This window comes from Bubalus bubalis, chromosome 3, assembly GCF_019923935.1.
Source record: "Bubalus bubalis isolate 160015118507 breed Murrah chromosome 3, NDDB_SH_1, whole genome shotgun sequence".
NCBI lineage: Eukaryota > Metazoa > Chordata > Mammalia > Artiodactyla > Bovidae > Bubalus > Bubalus bubalis.
The window spans coordinates 57213780-57236224 of record NC_059159.1 but is presented as its reverse complement, the minus strand read 5'-3'; positions in this window follow the sequence as shown (position 1 = coordinate 57236224).

Here is a 22445-nt window from a genome sequence, read left to right as displayed (position 1 = left end):
ACATCCGTACATGATAACTAGGAAAACCATAGCTTTGACTATACAGATCTTAATCTATGTTTCTCATAGTTTTCCTTCCAAGGAACATACATCTTTTAATTTCATGGCTGCAGTCATCATCCTGAGTAACTGTGGAAACTAAGAAAGTAAAATGTCAGTTCTTCTACTTTTTCCCCTTCTATTTGCCATGAAGTGATGGGACCGGATGCCATAGTCTTAGTTTTATAAATGTTCAGTTCTGAGCCAGCTTTTTCACTCTCCTCTTTGAAGTTGTCCTATAACTGGGCTTCCCAGATGGCGCAGGGGTAAAGAATTTGCCTGCCAATGCAGGAGACTCAAGAGACATGGGTTTGATTCCTGAGTCAGGAAGATCCCCTGGAGGAGGAAATGGCAACCCACTCCTGTATTCTTGCCTGGAAAATCCCATGGACAGAGGGGCCTGGCGGCTGCAGTCAATGGATTTGCAAAGAGCCAGACACACCCACACACCGACTTGTAATGAGAATTTCTTTGGGAAAATGTTTGATAAATAGCTTTGAGTGAGGGCCCAGGGAGTTCACCAATTAAACATACTTGCAGTGTAGCACATCTCAAGAGCTACTATCCTTGACAAAACAATAATCAAGAAAATTGTATAGCTTGGCATTGGATCGTCAATGCAATTTTTTGTTAGCATATTATTGAGAACAAGTGTGGAATTGATCTGGGACTCCTTAAAGACCACAAAATTCCTAATTAAAATAACTTATGGAATAAATAATATACATTTTACAAAGTTGTTAGCATAAGTATAATGAGGTAAGTGCTGTGCTTAGTCCCTCAGTCGTGTCTGACTCTTTGTGAACCCGTTAACTGTAGCCTCCCAGGCTCTTCTGTTCATGGGATTCTCCAGGCAAGAATAATGGAGTTCGTTGCCAATGAGAGAGTCAATTCCTAGGCAGGTTGATAAGAAGTCCGGGGTCCCCGAGGAGGACAGAGGGGTCTGGAATTCTCAAGGAGGAGGAAAGGGTAAATTGTTTTTTTTTTTTTTTTTCTCTCTCTCTCTCTCTACATTCCTTAGTCATATAAAACGCTTTTTTTTTTTTCTTCTTTAAGCCAGGAATTGATGGTTATTCAACAAACTCAGTTTAAACTCTATGCTATGCTAAGTCATTTCAGTCGTGTCCAACTCTGTGCGACCCCATAGATGGCAGCCCATCAGGCTCCCCCGTCCCTGGGATGCTCCAGGCAAGAACACTGGAGTGGGTTGCCATCTCCTTCTCCAATGCATGAAAGTGAAAAGTGAAAGTGAAGTCGCTCAGTCGTGTCTGACCCTCAGCTACCCCATGGACTGCAGCCTTCCAGGCTCCTCCGTCCATGGGATTTTCCAGGCAAGAGTACTGGAGTGGGGTGCCATTGCCTTCTCCTTAAACTCTATACTAAGGATTATATAACAACAATGGATCCTGCTTGAGGACAGTTTCTCCTTCTTGAAAACCTTCTGACTAATCCTGTTATCTTAAAATGTAAATTTTGGGAGTGGGTCTAGTAAAATTTTTACAACCTTGAGACGTTCTTTTGATTTATTGTAATAACCAATTGAAAAAGTATATAACTCCCTTTTCTAAGACCAGCAAAGGGGCACTCTCTGTCTCCCTTCTGATGTCTATGTCAGAAGCTTTCTCTGTCCTTTTCATACTTTAATAAAACTCTTCTTTGGAGATCAAGAATCTGACACCGATCACTGTAAGCTAGCACCATGCTCGCCTCCAGGGGATCTTCCCAACCCAGGGATCGAACCCAGGTCTCCCGCATTGCAGGCAGATTTTTTACCATCTGAGCCACCAAATATGTATGTATAATATAAAAGGAGTATGTAGCATTGTTTTAATATTTATTTCTATTTCCTCTTCATTAAGGTATTGGTGAAATTCTTACTCAGTTTCAGATCAGGAAAATGCCTGTCTCAATTTATTCTAGAGTCTAGGCTCTCTCTCTGGCCTCATTCAATTTTGAATGGTGCACTGATCTTGTTCTTTGACTTAATTACTGGCCTGTATTAAGTAACTATTACCTACTTCTTTCAGTGACTTCGTACAGAATGCTGGAAATTTTCAACCTGTCTGTGTACAATTGCTCCAAGTTAAGATTTTGGGTGTATCAACACTATTTCTGTAGTTTCAATTTCTACTCTGATGCTAAAATCTGGAATTCTATAAGAGCTGACCTTTAAAATACCCAGCAAAATGGCAATTTAACAGCAGGAAAACAGCCACCTCCCACCTTCTCTTTGTATTCATCTGCCTCTACTTATCATCAGTAAATCACTTGAGAAACAATGTGTCTCCCCTCATGTTTCCTTTCTGCTGAAACTGCTTCCTCCTCATTTTACTCTTTTTGTTAGAGGAAGAAGGGATTGTTGAGTAACTCCATGGCACTTTTTGGGAGTGGTATTCAGGACGAATCTTAAAAATGTCTGTCTATTGTATAGAGACTCTGCAGATCAGTTCAGTTGCTCAGTTGTATCCGACCCTTTGTGACCCCATGGACTGCAGCATGCCAGGCTTCCCTATCCATCACCAACTCCTGGAGCTTATGCTAACTCTTGTCCATAGAGTTGGTGATGCCATCCAACCGTTTCATCCTATGTTGTCCCCTTCTCTGCCCACCTTCAATCTTTCCCAGCAACAGGGTCTTTTCCAATGAGTCAGCTCTTTGCATCAGGTGGCCAAAGTATTGGAGTTTCAGCTTCAGCATCAGTCCTTCCAATGAATATTCAGGACTGATTTCCTTTAGGATGGACTGATTGGATCTCCTTGCAGTCCAAGGGACTCTCAAGAGTCTTCTCCAGCACCACAGTTCAAAAGCATCAATTCTTCAGTGCTCAGCTTTCTTTATAGTCCAACTCTCACATCCATACACAACTACTGGAAAAACCATAGCTTTGACTATTTGGACCTTTGTTGGCAAAGTAATGTCTCTGCTTTTTAATATGCTGTCTAGGTTCATCATAGCTTCTCTTGCAAGGAGCAAGTGTCTTTTAATTTCATGGCTGCAGTCACCATCTGCAGTGATTTTGGAGCCCAAGAAAATAAAGTCTGTCACTGTTTCCATTGTTTCCCTATCTGTTTGCCATGAAGCGATGGGACTGGATGCCATGATCTTCGTTTTCTGAATGTTGAGCTTCAAGCCAAATTTTTCACCCTTCTCTTTCAGTTTCATCAAGAGGCTCTTCAGTTCTTCTTCACTTTCTGCCGTAAGGGTGGTGTCATCGGCATATCTGAGGTTATTGATATTTCTCTCAAGAATCTTGATTCCAGCTTGTGCTTCACCAGCCTGGCATTTTGCATGACATACTCTGCATATAAGTTAAATAAGCAGGGTAACAATATACAGCCTTGACATACCTCTTTCCTGATTTGGAACCAGTCTGTTGTTCCATGTCCAGTTCTAACTGTTGCTTCTTGACCTGCATACAGATTTCTCAGGAGGCAGGTCAGGTGGTCTATTCTTACTGCAGACATATTAAACATTTCTGATGGTGATAAGCAGCCCAGGGACTTGCTGTTTGATTATTTATACCTGTGCAATATGTTCTTGAACATATTTGTTCTTTTGATGGTATGAAAGTCTTTTGCATTCATCTCAATATCCTTGGCCATTCTACCATTTCACTTTCTGTGTAAAATGGCATATGGGCATGGACAAGAGAGTAGTGGCCAGAGGAGATATGTTTATAAACAGGATTTTAAATGAAGATTATATGAAGAAGCATGGTGTTGAAGCAGACAGAGGAGGCATTTTAGAGAATTATAGTCTAAGTAAAGACACAAGAGCAATGTGTCTTCATTCTTTTATTCATTTGTTCAACAGATATTTATTGACCTATACTACATGCTCATAATCTGTTCATGATAACAGGGAACATAGATAAGTAGGACATTATTTTAGGCAAGTTGTAGAGACAGAAAGTAGACTAGAGATTATCAGGGGCTGAAAGCAGGGGAAAATGTCAAGCAATTGCTCAATGGTTACAGAGTTTATGTTTGGGTTGATGAAGAAGTTTGGCAAATATTAATATATGGTGGTGATGGTTGTACAACCTTGTGTATATAATCAATGCCACTGAATTGTACACTTTAATAGGGATAAAATGGCAAATTTTATTCTTATACATTTAACCACAATTTGAAAACTTCATAATGTATTATATCCATGCCATTGACTCATACACTTTAAATGGGTGAATTGTATGGTATGTGAACTAGGTCTCAGTAAAGCTGTTAAAAAAATAAGGCACTATTCTTCTTCCTTCTTTTATCTTTCCCCCTTTAAGCTTCACTGCTGCTACTAAGTCGCTTCAGTCGTGTCTGACTCTGTGGGACCCAATAAACGGCAATCCACCAGGCTCCTCCATCCCTGGGATTCTCCATTCTCCATCTGCCATTTCCTTCTCCAATGCATGCATGCATGCTACATCGCTTCAGTCGTGTCTGACTCTGTGAGACTCCATGGACAGCAGTCCATCAGGCTCCTCTGTCCACGGGATTTTCTAGGCAAGAGTACTGGAGTGGGTTGCCATTTCCTTCTCCTTAAGCTTCCCTAGTAACACTCAAGTAATGAATAGTGTGACTTATCTTTGTAATGTTAAAGAATAGACATCGTGACCTCTTAATGACTGAATATAATTATTCAGGGGCTGAAAGGTCAAAGGAAATGTAATCGAACTTAAATTTTGTTTTTAAAAGCTTTTAGTTTCAGTTCTGTTTCTTTTAAAGTAAGATCAAAGAAAGCTATGTAACAATGGTAACATTAAAGATGAACCTTGAAGGACAAAAAAGGTGACAAGAGAATCAAATTCAAGAGAGGATATTCTGGCAAAGGAGACAGTGTGGATAAAGCAAAGAATTAGGAAAAGCCATGGTGTGATTCATTAAGTGTTGTTTAGTTTCCCCCAGTGGCCCTAGTGGTATAGTTGAAGCTAGAAAAGTTCTGAAAATCCTACTCTCCTAAATAATTGGAATTGCGGTTATTCCTCTTGGAAAGCCTTCTCTGACCGTCAACACTGGATTAAGTGAATAAAGCCCCATTCTTGCCTTACAGAAATTCAGGTCCAATGAGAAAATCATTCTATGAACAAATGATTAACAAAGCACAAAGCATTAACAATGCACAAAGCATTACAAAGTACAAAATATCAACATTGAATGGTTAAGAAGGCATTTAGAGAGTTGCTTTGCTTCAATTGAATCACTGTTTTTCTGTTACAGTAATAAAATATTTTTTAAAATGATCAGTATTTTTAGGCGTATCAGCCCAGAAAAATGAGTGACATTTCTTCACATGCATCTACTACTCTCACCTGAACTGAGTTGTGATGAATGTCACAGCATCCAGTCACTCACAACCTGAATGTAGCAATGACAGACACAACCTAGGGAGTTTTACATTCGGATTGCCTGCCTTACTTTCTTCCCTAACTTCCAAATGATGTCTGAATTCCCTCACCTCTTTTTCTGTTTGCACAACTGTAAACCTTCATTTAAATAGAGCTCTGTTAGGTCATTTGGTACCAGTGCAACTGCACTTAGTGCAATTATTGCAAACACAAAAGTGGTCCTGAAGTTTTACGGGAGGACTCACTCATAAAGCGATGGTTTAGAACATGCAAGTTACACTTGAATTGATTTTTGATGATGGGTTATTTAAGCCTATTCAGTTTGGTTTAAATTGTTAAATTCAGACATGATTTTAAAATTCACATGAAACTTTAAGACCTCAGAGTACATATTTCTGGCACTCAAATGTCTGCTTTTGCCAGTCATTGTTGCAGTGCTATATATTATTCATGCTCTCACTTTCTGTTTTCCCTTTCTTTCCAAGTTTCCTGTGCACAGTCTTCTACATCATCATGCTACCTTCTAAATAAAATGTTTATTTCTGTTTGCACGTATCCATCCCTATATCTATGTTTAAGGTAAGAAATTCTGTTAAGATAAATACAAACTGAGCAATTGTGATCTATAATGGGTACATTCTTTGAAGTTCACGCTTAAAGTTTCAAAACACAGATTCCCAAATCTATCATTGTGGTCCATAAGGAATATATGGCTGCCAAACTCAGGTTAGGACTCTGATTCTTTTTAGCCTCATCTTTATTTTCTATAACTATGGTTCAACATTCAAAAAACTAAGATCGTGACATCCAGTCCCATCACTTCATGGCCAATAGATGGGGAAACAATGAAAACAGTGACAGACTTTCTTTGCCTGGGCTCCAAATCAGTGCAGATGATGACTGCAGTCATGAAATGAAAAGACACTTGCCCCTTGGAAGAAAAGCTATGACCAAACTAGACAGCATTTTAAAAAGCATAGACATTACTTAACTGACAAAAGTCTGTCTAGTCAAAGCTATGGTTTTTCCATTAGTCATTACGGATGTGAGAGTTGGACCATAAAGAAAGGTGAGGGCCAAAGAATTGATGCTATTGAACTGTGGTGCTGGAGAAGACTCTTGAGGGTCTCTTGGACAGTAAGGAGATCAAACCAGTCCATCCTAAATTAAATCAGTCCTGAATATTCATTGGAAGGACTGATGCTGAAGCTGAAACTCCAATACTTTGGCCACATGATGCAAAGAACTGACTCATTAGAAAAGACCCTGATGCTGGGGAAGACTGAAGGCAGGAGGAGAAGCTGATGACAGAGGATGAGATGGTTGGATGGCATCACTGACTCAATGGACATGAGTTTGAGCAAACTCTGGGAGTTGGTGATGGACAGGGAAACCTGGCATGCTGCAGTCCATGGGGTCATAAAGAGTCAGACACTACTGAGTGACTAAACTGACTGAGATGATGGTTCAAAGAATGTATTATTAATAGTTATTTGTTCTATAACTATGAGAGGACTGCACCAAGTAATGGCTGATGCTCCAATTAGGCAGATATTCTTAGACTGAGTTTCCCATCTGATATAATGAAGCTTTTCCATGGACTATGGAAGTGTTCCCACCAGACAATAACATTCACAAGAGTTGGATTTTATCTGTTTTCTTTATATTTATTTCCTAGCATGGAGCCTTGCTCAGTAAATCAGGATTGAATTACCAGTTACTGATTTCATTAATACACCCTGAGATGTCATATTTATTTTGCTTCAATCCACCAACCAGACAGATTTGGCCATGAAGTTCTTTCACTTCACAGTCTCTGAATGGACTCACAATGCCTATTTAGAGAATGAAATCTAAACCTCTTCCTATGGCATTTAAGGACATGCACAGTCTAGTTCCATCTACATGATGATGTAGAAAATCATGCACAGATAAGACGTCAGCCAGGAAGCTTAGGAAGAGAGGAAAAACATAAAGTATTAGCCCCATTTCCTGACACTCTGCCCTTGTACAACAGTCACGTTAAACTACTTATTGCTATTTCACTGCTCCACCCACCAATTTTGAAAATTCTGGCTGCAAATTTGTGATATATTTTTATAAATTTGATTTGCAAATCCTATAATATTGAGAGCTGAGGTTTTCCCATACATTGTAAGTAAGTGATCTTTGCTTTAATTGTGAACTTTATCCTTTACCTTTATCCTTTTTTTTTAAAAAAAAAATCAATTTATTTATTTTAATTGGAGGCTAATTACAGTGTTGTGGTGGGTTTTGCCATACATTGATATGAATAAGCTATGGTTGTACATGTGTCCCCCATCCTGAACCCACCTCCCACCTACTTCCCCATTGCATCCCTCTGGGTTGTCCTAGTGCAAATGGCTTTGAGTGTCCTATTTCATGCATTGAATTTGCACTGGTCATCTCTTTCATATATGGTAATATACATGTTTCAATGCCATTCTGTCAAATCATCCCACCCTCACATTCTCCGAACAGAGTCCAAAAGTCTATTCTTTATACCTGTGTCTTTTTTCTGTATTGCATATAGGATTGTTGTTACCATCTTTATAAATTCCATATATATGCATTAATATACTGTACTGGTGTTTTTCTTTCTGACTTACTTCACTCGGTATAATAGGCTCCAGTTTCATCCATCTCATTAGAACTGATTCAAATGTGTTCTTTTTAATAGCTGAGTAATATTCCATTGTGTATATGTACCACAGCTTTCTTATCCATTCGTCTGCCAATAGACATCTAGGTTGCTTCCATGTCCTGGCTACTGTAAACACTGCTGCAGTGAACACTGGGGTACATGTGTCTCTTTCAATTCTGGTTTCCTCTGTGTATGCCCAGCAGCGGGATTGCAGGGTTGTATGGCAGTTCTATTTCTAGTTTTTTAAGGAATTCCCACACTGTTCCACATAATGGCTGTACTAGTTTGCATTTCCAACAACAGTGTAAGAGGGTTCCCTTTTCTCCACACCCTCACCAGCATTTATTTTTTGTAGATTTTTGGATAGCAGCCATTCTGACCAGTGTGAGATGGTACCTCATTGTGGTCTTGATTTGCCTTTCTCTGGTAGTGAGTGATGTTGAGCATCTTTTCATGTGTTTGTTAGACATCTGTATGTCTTCTTTGGAGAAATGTCTGTTTATTTCTTTGGCCCATTTTTTTTTTTTGATTGGGTCGATTATTTTTCTGGTATTGAGCTGCATGAGCTTTTTGTGTGTTTTGGAGATTAATTTTCAGTTGCTTCATTTATTATTATTTTCTCTCATTCTGAAGGCTGTCTTTTCACCTTACTTATAGTTTCCTTCATTGTGCAAAAGCTTTTAAATTTAATTAGGTCCCATTTGTTTCTTTTTGCTTTTATTTCCATTATCTGGGAGGTGAGTCATAGAGGATCTTGCTGTGATTTATGTCAGAGAGTATTTTGCCTACATTTTCCTCTAGGAGTTTTATAGTTTCTGGTCTTACACTTAGATCTTTAATCCATTTTGAGTTTATTTTTGTGTATGGTGTTAGAAAGTGTTGTAGTTTCATTCTTCTATAGTTGGTTGACCAGTTTTCCCAGCACCCTTGTTAAAGAGATTGTCTTTTCTCCATTATATATTTTTGACTCCTTTGTCAAAGATAAAGTGTCCATAGGTGTGTGGATTTATCTCTGGGCTTTCTATTTTGTTCCATTGGTGTATATTTCTGTCTTTGTGCCAGTACCATACTGTCTTGAAGATTGTAGCTTTGTAGTAGAGTCTGAAGTCAGGCAGGCTGATTCCTCCAGTTCCATTCTTCTTTCTCAAGATTGCTTTGGCTATTCAACTTCTTTTGTATTTCCATACACATTGTGAAGTTATTTGTTCTAGTTCTGTAAAAAATACTATTGGTAGCTTGATAGGGATTGCATTGAATCTGTAGATTGCTTTGGGTAGGATTCTCATTTTCACTATATTGATTCTTCTGACCCATGAGAATGATATATTTCTCCGTTTATTATTTGTGTCACCTTTGATTTCTTTCATCAGTGTTTTATAGTTTTCTATTTATAGGTCTTTGTTTCTTTAGGTAGATTTATTCGTAAGTATTTTATTCTTTTTGTCACAATGATGAATGGGATTGTTTCCTTAATTTATCTTTCTGTTTTCTCATTGTTAGTGTATAGGAATGCAAGGGATTTCTGTGTGTTAATTTTATATCCTGCAACTTTACTATATTCATTGATTAACTCTAGTGATTTTCTGGTGATGTGTTTAGGGTTTTCTATGTAGAGGATCATGTCATCTGCAAACAGTGAGAGCTTTATTTCTTCTATCCAATCTGGTTTCCTTTTATTTCTTTTTATTGTCTGATTACTGTGGCTAAAACTTCCAAAACTATGTTGAACAGTAATGGTGAGAGTGGGCATCCTTGTCTTGTTCCTGACTTTAGGGGAATGCTTTCAATTTTTTGCCACTGAGGATAATGTTTGCTGTGGGTTTATCACATATGGCTTTTATTATGTTGAGGTATGTTCCTTCTATGCCTGCTTTCTGTAGAGTTTTTTTTTTTTAATCATAAATAGGTGTTGAATTTTGTCAAAGGCTTTCTCTGCACCTATTGAGATAATTACATGGTTTTTATCTTTCAATTTGTTAATATGGTGTATCACATTGATTGATTTGTGAATATTGAAAAATCCTTGCATCCCTGGGATAAAGACCACTTGGTCATGATGTATAATCTTTTTAATATGTTGTTGGATTCTGTTTGCTAGCATTTTGTTGAAGAGTTTTGAATCTATGTGCATCAGTGATGTTAACCTCTAGTTTTCTTTATTTGTGGCATCTTTGTCTGGTTTTGGTATTAGGGTGATGATGGCTTTGTAGAATGAGTTTCGAAGTTTACCTTCCTCTACAATTTTCTGGAAGAATTTGAGTAGAATAGTTATTAGCTCTTCTCTAAATTTTTGGTAGAATTCTCCTGTGAAGCCATCTGGTCCTGGGTTTTTGTTTGTTGGAAGATTTTAAAGTACAGTTTGATTTCTGTGCTTGCAATGGGTCTGTTAAGATTTTCTATTTCTTCCTGGTTCAGTTTTGGAAGGTTATACTTCTCTAAGAGTTCGTCCGTTTCTTCCAAGTTGTCCATTTTATTGGCATATAGTTGCTGATAGTAGTCTCTTGTGATCCTTTGTATTTCTGTGTTGTCTGTTGTGATTTCTCCATTTTCATTTCTAATTTTGTTGATTTGATTCTTCTCCCTTTTTTTCTTGATGAGTCTGGCTAATGGTTTGTCTATTTTATTTATCTTCTCAAAGAACCAGCTTTTACCTTTGTTGATTTTTGATTTTAGTCTCCTTTGTTTCTTTTTCATTTATTTCTGATCTAATTTTTATGATTTCTTTTTTTCTACTAGCCCTGGAGTGCTTCATTTCTTCTTTTTCTAGTTGCTTTAGGTGTAAAGTTGGGTTATTTATTTGAATTTTCTCTTGTTTCTTGAGGTAAGACTGTATTGCTATGAACCTTCCCCTTAGCACTGCTTTTACAGTGTCCCATAGGTTTGGGTTGTCTTGTTTTCATTTTCATTTGTTTCTATGCATATTTTTATTTCCTTTTTTATTTCTTCCATGATTTGTTGGTTATTCAGAAGCGTGTTGTTTAGCTTCCATATGTTTGTATTTTTAATAGTTTTTCCCCCCGTAGTTGATATCTAATCTTACCGCATTGTGATCAGAAAAGATGCTTGAAATGACTTTAGTTTTTTTGAATTTACCAAGGCTAGATTTATGGCCCAGGATGTGATCTATCCTGCAGAAGCTTCCGTGTTTACTTGAGAAAAAGGTGAAATTCATTGTTTTGGGGTGAAATGTCCTATAGATATCAATTAGGTCCAACTGGTCCATTGTGTCATTTAAAGTTTGTGTTTCCTTGCTAATTTTCTGTTTGTTTGATCTATCCATAGGTGTGAGTGGGGTTTTGAAGTCTCCCACTATTATTGTGTTACTGTTAATTTCCCCTTTCATACTTGTTAGCATTTGCCTTATGTATTGAGGTTCTCCTATGTTGGGAGCATATATATTTATAATGGTGTATCTTCATCTTGGATTGATCCTTTGATCATTATGTAGTGTCCTTCTTTGTCTCTTTTCACAGCCTTTATTTCAAAGTCTATTTTATTTTATATGAGTATTGCTACTCTTGCTTTCTTTTGGTCTCCATTTGCATGAAATATCTTTTTACAGCCTTCACTTTCAGTCTGTATGTGTCCCTTGCTTTGAGGTGGGTCTCTTGTAGACAGCATATATTGGGGTCTTGTTTTTGTGTCCATTCAGCCAGTCTTTGTCTTTTGGTTGGGGCATTTAACCCATTTATATTTAAGGTAATTATTGATAAGTATGACCCTGTTGCCATTTACTTTGTTGTTTTGGGTTCGAGTTTATAAACCTTTTCTGTTTCCTGTCTAGAGAAGATTCTTTAGCATTTGTTGAAGACCTGGTTTGGTGGTGTTGCATTCTCTCAGCTTTTGCTTGTCTGTAAAGCTTTTGATTTCTCCTTCATATTTGAATGAGATCCTTGCTGGGTATAGTAATCTGGGTTGTAGGTTTTTCTCTTTCATCACTTTAAGTATGTCCTGCCATTCCCTTCTGGCCTGAAGAGTTTCTATTGAAAGATCAGCTTTTATCCTTATGGGAATCCTCTTGTGTGTTATTTGTTGATTTTTCCTTGCTGCTTTTAATATTCGCTCTTTGTGTTTGATCTTCATTAGTTTGATTAATGTATGTCTTGGGGTGTTTTGTTTTTGGTTTATCCTGTTTGAGTTTCCAGTTTGAGTTTCCTCTCTGGGTTTCCAGTTCTTGGGTGGCTATTTCCTTCCCCAGTTTAGGGAAGTTTTCAACTATTATCTCCTCAAGTATTTTCTCATGCCTTTTCTTTTTGTTTTTTTCTTCTGTGACTCCTATGATTCGAATGTTGGGGCATTAACATTGTCCCAGAGGTTGTCCCCATTTCTTTTAATTTTTTTTCTTTTTTCTTCTCTGCTTCATTTATTTCCACCATTCTATCTTCCCTGTCACTTATCCTATCTTCTGCCTCAGTTATTCTACTGTTGGCTCCCTCCAGAGTGCTTTTGATCTCAGTTATTGCATTATTCATTATTGATGGACTCTTCTCTATTTCTTCTAGGTCCTTGTTAAACATTTCTTGCATCTTCTCAATCCTTGTCTCTAGTCTATTTATCTGTAACTTCATTTTGTTTTCAAGATTTTGGATCATCTTTACTGTCATTATTCTGAATTATTTTTCAGGTAGACTCTCTATCTCCTCTTTGGTTTGGTGTGCATTTATCATGTTCCTTTTCCTTCTGAATATTTATCCGCCTTTTCACTTTGTTTAGATTGCTGTGTTTGGGGTGCCATTTCTGTAGGTTGGAATTTCGTGGTTCTTCTTTATTGTGGAGCCTTCTCCCTGTGGGTGGGGTTGGACTAGTGGTTTGTCAAGGTTTCCTGGTTAGGGGAGCTTGTGTCTGTATTCTGGTGGGTGGAAACGGATCTCTTCTCTATGAAGTGCAATGAAGTGTCCAGTAGTGAGTTTTGGGGTGTCTATGGGTTTGGCATAGCTTTTGGAAGCCTGTCTTTTAATGCTCAGGGTGTGTTCCTGCTTTGCTGTAGAAATTGTGTGGTATGTCTTGCTCTGGATCTTGTTGGCTCTTGCATGGAGCTTGGTTTCAGTGAAGGAATGGAGGCTTTTGGGTGAGCTCTTTTCTATTAATATTCTCTGGAATCATGAGTTCTCTGATATTTTCGAGTTTTGGAGTTAAGCCTCCTCCTCTGGCTTTCAGTCTTATTCTTACAGCAGCCTCAAGACTTCTCCACCCATACAACACAGATGATAAAACACCTAGGTTAATGGTGAAACAATTCTCCACAGTGAGAGACACCCAGAGAGGTTCACAGAGTTACATGTAGAAGAGAAGAGGGAGAAGGGAGATAGAGGTGGCCAGGAGGAGAAGAGGAGGAGTCAAAAGGGGAGAGAGCAATCAAGCCAGTAATCACACCCCTAAATGAAAATGGATACTGAGGATTAGATTGTTAAAGGTACAAAACTGATAATACCAAAAAGTAAAGACTAAAAATCTAGAGGTTCAACTCTCAAAATTACAACATTAAAAATACAAAACAAAATCAATCACAAAATTTATTATATATATTTGCTTTAAAATAGGGTCTTTTTTTTTGCAAGGTAATAGTAGGTCATAAAAATGAAAATAAAGGAGTAATAAATAGCATACATTTAAAAAATAATTAAAAAGTGATAATAGTAAAAATATATCTAGGAATTTCTTTGAAGTTGTTGTGGTCTGTGTGGGGTCAGTTCAGTTTCAGATGGTTCCTTGTTCCAGCTTGTTCTTGTTCTCAAGGTCTATAGGTCCCCTCCAATGCTTAGTCAATGCTAACTACAGGATTTTAATCTGTTCACCTGTCACTTCCAGAGTGGTTCCCTCTTTATTTTTGCTTCCTCTGTTTGCAAGTCTTTTCAGTGTCTAATGTCTGCCCTTACACAAGGGGGTGAAGGCAGTCACTCATTTAGGCTCACTTGTTCAGTTGTGTTGTGGGGAGGGAGGAACACTGCAAACAAATATCACAGGCGTGTGTGGGGAGTGCTCAGGGTATGGACCACACTGGGTTTGCCCCAGATCAAGGTGGCATGTGCTTCCTGGGTCTACATTGCTCAGGCTCCAGGGTACTCTGCAGGGGAACTGTCCAAAGCGGGCCCTGCATTTCGTGCCCTTCCCAGGTCTAAGCCGCTCGTGTTCTCAGGTACTCTGCAAGGGCACAGACTCTGTTGGGCATGTGTTTTGTGCCCTTCCCAGGTTAGAGAAGCTCAGGCGACCAGGTGCTTGGCGAGCGCACTGTCTCAGATGGGCCATGCATTTTAATCACCTCCCCGGTCCTGGCCGCTCATCCATGAGTCTCCTCATCCATGAGTCTCCTCTGGGGAGCTGATCTCAGGCTGCAACCCTCCTGGCAGATGGCAACCATCCAGGATCCCAGGAAGACGTGGTTAGCAGCTAGGAGCCTGCTCAGTTTGGTAGAGGATGCCAGTCTCTGGGACCCAGATTGTAGCAGCCCCTTGCCTTCCAACTCTGGCTGCTGCCCACCTGGCTCTCTGCCTCCGGTGAGGGGGAGGGGTCTGTATGCAGCCGGGCAGCTCTCCTTTGGTGTTAGCTCAATCCTTTGTTCTGTGAGCGGGCCAGGCTGAGCCTTAGAGCTTTTCACTGGAAAGTTCTTTTTTTCTCTCTCTGGCGATCCCACAGTTTTGGTTGCTATCTCAAGTTAGCTCCCTCAGATTGTTCTCAGGGCATTCAGGCCTGGTACTTACCCTAAGCACCAATTATGTGGCCCATGCCTCCCTGTCTAGTCCCCGCTTGCTGGTGGTGGATATGAGCATCTGGGCTACTTCTCTGCTGGCAGTTGCAGTTAAGCACATATTCTGTTTTTTTCTTTTTTTTCTCTCCCAGTTATGTTGCCCTCTGAGATTCCAAAACTCTCACAGACCTACCTGTGAGAGGGTTTCCTACTGTGTGGAAACTTCTCCTCCTTCACGACTCCCTCCCCAGGGCGGGTCTCCATCCCTAACTCTTTTTGTCTTTTATATTTTGTCCTACCTCCTTTTGAGGAGGTAGGGCTGCCTTTCTGGGTGCCTGGTGTCCTCCACCAGGGTTCAGAAGTTGTTTTATGGAAGTTATTCAGCATTCGAATGACCTTTTGATGAATTTGTGGGGGAGAAAGTGGTCTCCCTGTCCTATTCCTCCACCATCTTGGGACCACCCCCTCCTTTTTTCCTTTTTAATGTAAGCATTTTAATAATTTGGCGCTTGTTTGATTCTTGATATATGTCTATTTTTAATTTTTATGCAAAATCCTTCTCATAATCTTATCCCTCTATTCATTTATTCTCTGAACCATTGTTTCATCATATTTTTTTAGTATTAAATATTTTAATTTGTGTAACCTAAAAGTTTTCTGGAAACATGCAAAAAATTATCTTCTCTAGGCAACCAAAATATATACTATTGGTTGTGTTTGTTCTATGTTAATTACTAATGTTTTCTTCAGTATGTCTGTGTAACTTTTATTAATTTACTGAACTTACACTTTGTGGCAATTATATGTATTTCTACTTCACAAAATTAGTCCTTGAGATAACTAAAAGTTGTACAATTTAGAGAGAGAGAGATAGACAGATAGAGAGAAACAGAAACATAGAGACAGAGAGACTCAGTTTGAGGAACTGGCTCCAGTGATTGTGGAAGCTTGGCAATCCAAAATCCCCTGGGTAGGCAGGCAGGCTGGAGACCCAAGCAAAAATTCCAGTCTGCTGGTAGAAACCCATCTTGCTCTGGGGAAAGTCAGTTTTTTATTTATTTATTTTTCTTTAAGGCCTCACCTGTCTGGATGATGGCGACCCATCCAATCATAATCTATCCATTATGGAAAATAATGTGCTTTATTCAACGTCCATTGATGTAAATGTTAATCTAAACCAAAAAAATTCTTCACAAAAGTATCCAGAATGTTTGACTAAAGATTTAGGCACCCTGGCCCAGCCAAGTTGACACATAAAATTAACCATCCCAGAAAGTGGCACTGCAGTGCGTTTAGCACCATGCCAGTTTCATAAACAATATGCTATTTGAGTGTGTGGCAGTGAAGAAAGGGGACATCTAAATACTTTAGCCTGGAAAATCCCATGGACGGAGGAGCCTGGTGGGCTGCAGTCCATGGGGTCACTGAGAGTCTGACAGGACTGAGCAACTTCCCTTTCACTTTTCACTTTCATTCATTGAAGAAGGAAATGGCAACCCACTCCAGTGTTCTTGCCTGGAGAATCCCAGGGACGGGGGAGCCTGGTGGGCTGCCATCTATGGGGTCGCACAGAGTCGGACACGACTGAAGCGACTTAGCAGCAGCAGCAACATTTCCGAAGTGGCAGATTCTATCACGATTTCATAGAAGGAAGTTATTTTTCTGGAATTTTAAGAATAAGTGTTGTTAAGATCAGTAATAAGAGTTTTTTTCACATAGATCATCCTCATGATAGTGTGGCTTTAAGAATTTCACTCAGTGACTTAGGCGACTATTTCCTTTCTAAGTATCCCACTCTTTAGAGGCTTCGGTGCCTTTAGTTTTTCTCAGTGCCACATTACTGAGTGTGAACAAACCTCTTATCATCTAAGGGAGTGATTGCCAGGTACAGCGTGTCATTGTCCCAAACTGCTTTTTAAAATTTTTAATAAATTTTGTTCTAGAAAGAATTTTACCCAATATTTTATAAAGTGTGTTCTGTGGCACACAGGGCCTGAAAGATATTCTGGGGAATAAAAGGTCAAATATATTTTAAATGGGTGTTCCCAGGAGTTGCAGTTGTAAAGAATCTGCCTGCCAAGCAGGAATCGCAAGAGGCTCGGGTTTGATCCCTGGGTTGGGAAGATCCCCTGGAGTAGGAAATGACAACCCACTCTAGCATTCTTGTCTGGAAAACTTAATGGACAGAGGAGTCCGGTAGGCTACAGTCCATGGGTTTGCAAAGAGTCCAAGACAACTGAGTACCACAACTACCCCCATATTTGCAAATGGTTGTATGTGATTCATTTCTTAGAAGTTAACAGGACACATGTATATGTATTAGAATGGTAATAAAGTTAGATAAAAAAATCCTACCAGTAGACACTGGATTTTCTTTACAAAAGAGAGAATTATATCTGTTTAGTAAAACACTTTTCTAAGCTGCTGGGAGAAGGTGAGGTCCCAAGGACTTGGATTAGCAAGATACAAAGTCACAAGGAAGATAGTTGAATCACTGTGCCTTAGAAATACATAGAGACTTTGGGGTGGAGGAGGGTAGAGAAAAGAGAAGAGAGGAAGCAGGAGGAAGGAGAAACCACAGTAACTGAGTAACAGGGTAGATTTCGTTATTTTCCTCATTGCCATGTAACTCCAATTTATTATAGTTCATTTCACAAGCAAAGAAGTTGTGTGAGAAGAATGTGACTGATTTCTTCATTTGTGTCAACACTGAGTTGGAGTTAGGGGAATAGCTGTAAGACACAGCAGAGAACCAAAATTCAGGAAACATGGGCTGTCAGAGGCAGTGGTGATCATGGGCTTATATAAGCATGGGAGTATTTCATAGAAATGTGGGAGGTAATGGATTCTCCCTCAAGCCAAAGCCAAGGGGTTCATAACCACACTTCTTTTTCAGTCCTAAAGTACAGAAGAGCCCAGCTGGCATCTGAATTGTGTGTATGTATGTTTTCATAGACAGGTGAAGAAAGTGCACTAAAATGTTGCCAAATGTCCTTTCTCAGTGATTAACTCTCAAGCAGCTTTTACTTTCTTCTCTATTTGTTGTTGTTCAGTCGCTAAGTTGTGTCTGACTTTTTGTGACCCCGTGGACTGCAGCATGCCAGGCTTCCCTGTCCTTCACTATCTCGCGGAGTTTGCTCAAATTCATGTCCATTGAGTTGGTGATGCTATCTAACCATCTCATCCTCTGCTGCCCCCTTCTCCTTTTGCCTTCAGTCTTTCCTAGCATCAAGGTCTTTCGCAACCAGTAAGCTCTTTGTATCAGGTGCCCAAAGTATTGGAGCTTCAGCTTCAGCATCAGATCTTCCAATGAATATTCAGGGTTGATTTCCTTTCGGATGGACTGGTTTGATCTCCTTGCAGTCCAAGGGACTCTCAAGAGTCTTCTCCAGCACCACTATTTGAGAGCATCAATTCTTCAGCACTTGGCCTTCTTTATGGTTCCACTCTCACATCCATACATGACTACTGTATTTGAATCTTCTCCAGTAAATATGCACTATTTTTTATAATCAGATTAATTAAAGTTTTAATTTTTATTACTAAAAAGCATTCTCAAATATTGCTTCATTCAGGTAGGCTTTTGGTAGACATTTGGCAGCACTCTGCCCTCCAAGATTGCCTACTCCAAGACTAAACCTCTGGAAGAGCTTAGAATGTAGCTAATTAAAGTTTCTGATTACAAATCCACATGTCTTAATAGATAGTGTAGCTGAGGTAGGATCGATAGTCCTTTATGGAATTAAATCTGACAGCACAGGTAGTTGAAGAAGGCCACCCTGCCTCTGCTATGAAGTGACCTAAGAGAGTGCCCTCGGTTTGGAATCTCATAGAAATCAATATATTGCCCTAGGCTTTAAGCCATTCTTTAGTTTATTATAGGCTTTCTCTTGTTGGAAGAACTAGGTAGGTGGTTTTTCAACTAACTAAATTTTAAGGTTAGAATTTTTTTCTTGAAAATGTATTTGTACTGTTTTTGTTTTATTTTCAACCACATTGCTCCCTGGGAAAATGTATTTTTTCTATTTGGTCACCAAGACCCCATCTTGACTTTAGGCCATGATCTTGGGGGCACAAACTAATTCATGCGGTTGGTTAGGCTTGAAACACTCTTAGCTCTGGTACATCACACAGCATTCTAGGGCTTTTCCTCAGCTTTGCTTCTGTCCATGTGGTTTCCTTCCTTCTGTCTATTTCTCAAGAGTCAGTGCAGCAAGGGTGTCACAAGCATGCACTTGAGAGTTGAATGGTTGACTTCTAACCTTGACTTGGCCATTTAGTGAAGGCATGATCTTGTGTAATCTCTCTGTCTCAAGTGACTCATCTATAATGTGCAAATAAAAACAGCACATTCCTCAGAAGTTGTTGTGAGGATTAATTAGATGATGGATGAAAAATCCTTAGTAGACTCTAGCACATCCTGAGTACTCAAAGAAACATAAGCTGTTATTTCTTGAAAAACACCATCTCACTTTCTACTTCCCTTCAACCTTTCATGATATTCTTGTAAGGCTGATATCAGAGCCTACTAAATCTCCAACTGTTTCCACATCTTCACTTCTTTTCATCAGGATGCAGTAAAAAGAGTGTGGACTTTGAAGTTAGGGAGACCTGGTTTAGAACTGTGGGTACTCAACTTACTGTGTGATTCCTGGCCACTTGTGGCCCTTAATTTTCCAAACATCAGTTTTTTTCAGGTGTAGAGACAATAAAACCAACTTAAAGAGCTTGTTGTGAAGATGATTAGGTGTTCCCATCCCTTTGATGCCAGTTATCAAGGTACTCAGCCCATAGTAGATGCTGCAATGAAAGTAAGCCACACACTCTTTCTTTGTATCTGAGTTTAAGATTTCACTTCCTCAGTCATCCCACTGCCTGTCTGGAATCACCTTACCTTCCTCTCACCCCCTGCCTTACCAGAAAAGCCATATCTTCAAGTCTCATTCAAGAATAGATTAGTAGGAGATAAGAATCTGCCTGCCAATGCAGGGGATGAGGGTTCAATCCCTGGTCCAGGAAGATTCTGCATGCCACAGAGCATCTGAGCTCCTGAATCACAACTACTGAAGCCCGTGTACTTAAAGCCTATGCTCTGCAACAAGAGAAGCCACCGCAATGAGAAGCCCACATACCACAAGAATAGACCCAAACCTCAACACGAATCAGCCATAGGTATACATATATCCCCTCCCTTTTGAACCCCCCTCCCATCTCCCACCCCATTCCACCCTTCTAGGTGGATACAGAGCCCCTGTTTGAGTTTTCTGAGCCATACAGCAAATTCCCACTGGCTATCTATTTTACATATGGTAATGTAAGTTTCCATGTTATTCTCTCCATACCTCTCACCCTCTCCTCCCCTCTCCCCATGTCTGTAAGTCTATTCTTTTTGTCTGTTTCCTTCAATAAAAAATAAACTAAAAAAAAGAATAGCCCCAGTTCACTGCAGCTAGAGAAAGTCTGTGAACAGCAATGAAGACCTGGCACAACTAAAAGTAAATAAATAAATAATAATTTATAATTAAAAAAAGAGTAAATTAGTAGGATTATTAACATCTGAATTTGAATCCTACCTTTCCCATATTTATGCTGGGTAAGTTTGGGTACAGTTTCTGACATTCTATTTTCCCTCTTCTTTAAAACAGAAATAATGATAAGAACTTCAAAAGGCTGTTGTGGGTATCAAATTAAGTTTACTTAGTATATTTCAAGCACCTGCCATGAGCCCGCCGTTATGCTAGGTAGTGGGATTGAAACTGAGCCAGCTGGATAGTGAGTTTGTACAGTGCTGAGCACAGAGCTTGGGATCCAGAAAGCTGCAGCTGGTAATGTCTGCTATCATCACCATCACCAGCATCATCATCATTATATCTGTGTTATGTTACATAAGCATGGAATCATTCAATTACATTTTAAATCCTGTAGTCTCAATCAAAATAAAGAAATCATTCTATCTTCTACAGAAGTCTGGGGAACTGCCTTTCCACAGAGGTACTCATGATACATGATACATCATGCAACAGTTAAAACCACAAGTAAGATGAATTTTTTAAAGTCATTCTCATGTATAATTGAGGTTGCAAATCATTGGTGTGGTAGTTAGTACCTGACTGAAGGGTAACTGTAGACTGTTTAATCCTAAGGGACAAGTAATGTTTTAAATATTAAGTGACTGAACAGTAGGATGGATAGATTATGGTATGTTCATACAATGAAATGCTACCCGGCATTGAAAAACAATGGGCTACATCTTGCTAAATGTAACAAAGTGGAAATCTCACAAATATTATGAGCAAAAGAGGTCAGATACAAAAGAATATAATATTGTATGGTTCAATTTACATCATGAGCAAGACAGACACAACTTATCTATGGTGGTAGAAGTTGAATAGCGGTTATCTTTTGGGGAATAGGAATTGACTGGGAAGGGCACAAAGAAAACTTCTAGGTGATAGAAAAGTCTTCTAGTGATCTGCTGCTGCTGCTGCAAAGCGCTTCAGTCGTGTCCAACTCTGTGCGACCCCATAGACGGCAGCTCACCAGGCTCCCCCGTCCCTGGGACTCTCCAGGCAAGAACACTGGAGTGGGTTGCCATTTCCCTCTCCAATGCATGAAAATGAAAAGTGAAAGTGAAGTTGCTTAGTCATGTCAGACTCACTGCAGCCCACCAGGCTCCCCCGTCCATGGGATTTTCCAGGCAAGAGTACTGGAGTGGGGTGCCATATCTAGTGATCTGCTGCTGCTGCTGCTGCTAAGTCGCTTCAGTCATGTCCGACTCTGTGTGAACCCATAGACGGCAGCCTACCAGACTCCCCCGTCCCTGGGATTCTCCAGGCAAGAACACTGGAGTGGGTTGCCATTTCCTTCTCCAATGCATGAAGGTGAAAGTGAAGTCGCTCAGTCCAATCCGACTCTTAGTGACCCCATCGACTGCAGCCTACCAGGCTCCTCCGTCCATGGGATTTTCCAGGCAAGAGTAGGTGGTGACAAATGATCTCTATTTCTTTCTTTCTGTTGCTCTAGCTCTGGCTCTCAGAAGCTTGATACATTTTATATATGTTAAAATGTATCCAGTTGTTAACTGAAGATGTGTGCAAATTACTAGATGTAACATTGCATTTAATGTTAATAGTAATTCAGTTCAATTCAATTCAGTCACTAAGTCATGTGTGACTCTTTGCAGCCCCAATGGATTGCAGCACATCAAGCTTCCCTGTCCATCACCAACTACCCAACTTGCTCAATCCATTGAGTTGGTGATGCCATCCAACCATCTCATCCTCTGTCGTCCCTTCTCCTCCCACCTTCAATCTTTCCCAGCATCAGGGTCTTTTCCAGTGAGTCAGTTCTTCCCATCAGGTGGCCAAAGTATTGGAGTTTCAGCTTTAGCATCAGTCCTTCCAATGAATATTCAGGATTGATTTCCTTTAGGATTGACTGGGTTTGACCTCCCTGGAGTCCAAAGGACTCTTAAGAGTCTTTTCCAACACCACAGTTCGAAAGCATAAAGAAAGCTCAGCTTTCTTTATGGTCTAACTCTCACATCCATACATGACTACTGGAAAAACCATAGCTTTGACTAGACAGACCTTTGTTGGCAAAGTAATGTCTCTGCTTTTTAATATGCTGTCTAGCATATTAGACATATGTCTAGCATATTAGAAAAGCATATTGGTCATAGCTTTTCTTCCAAGGAGCAAGAGTCTTTTAATTTCATG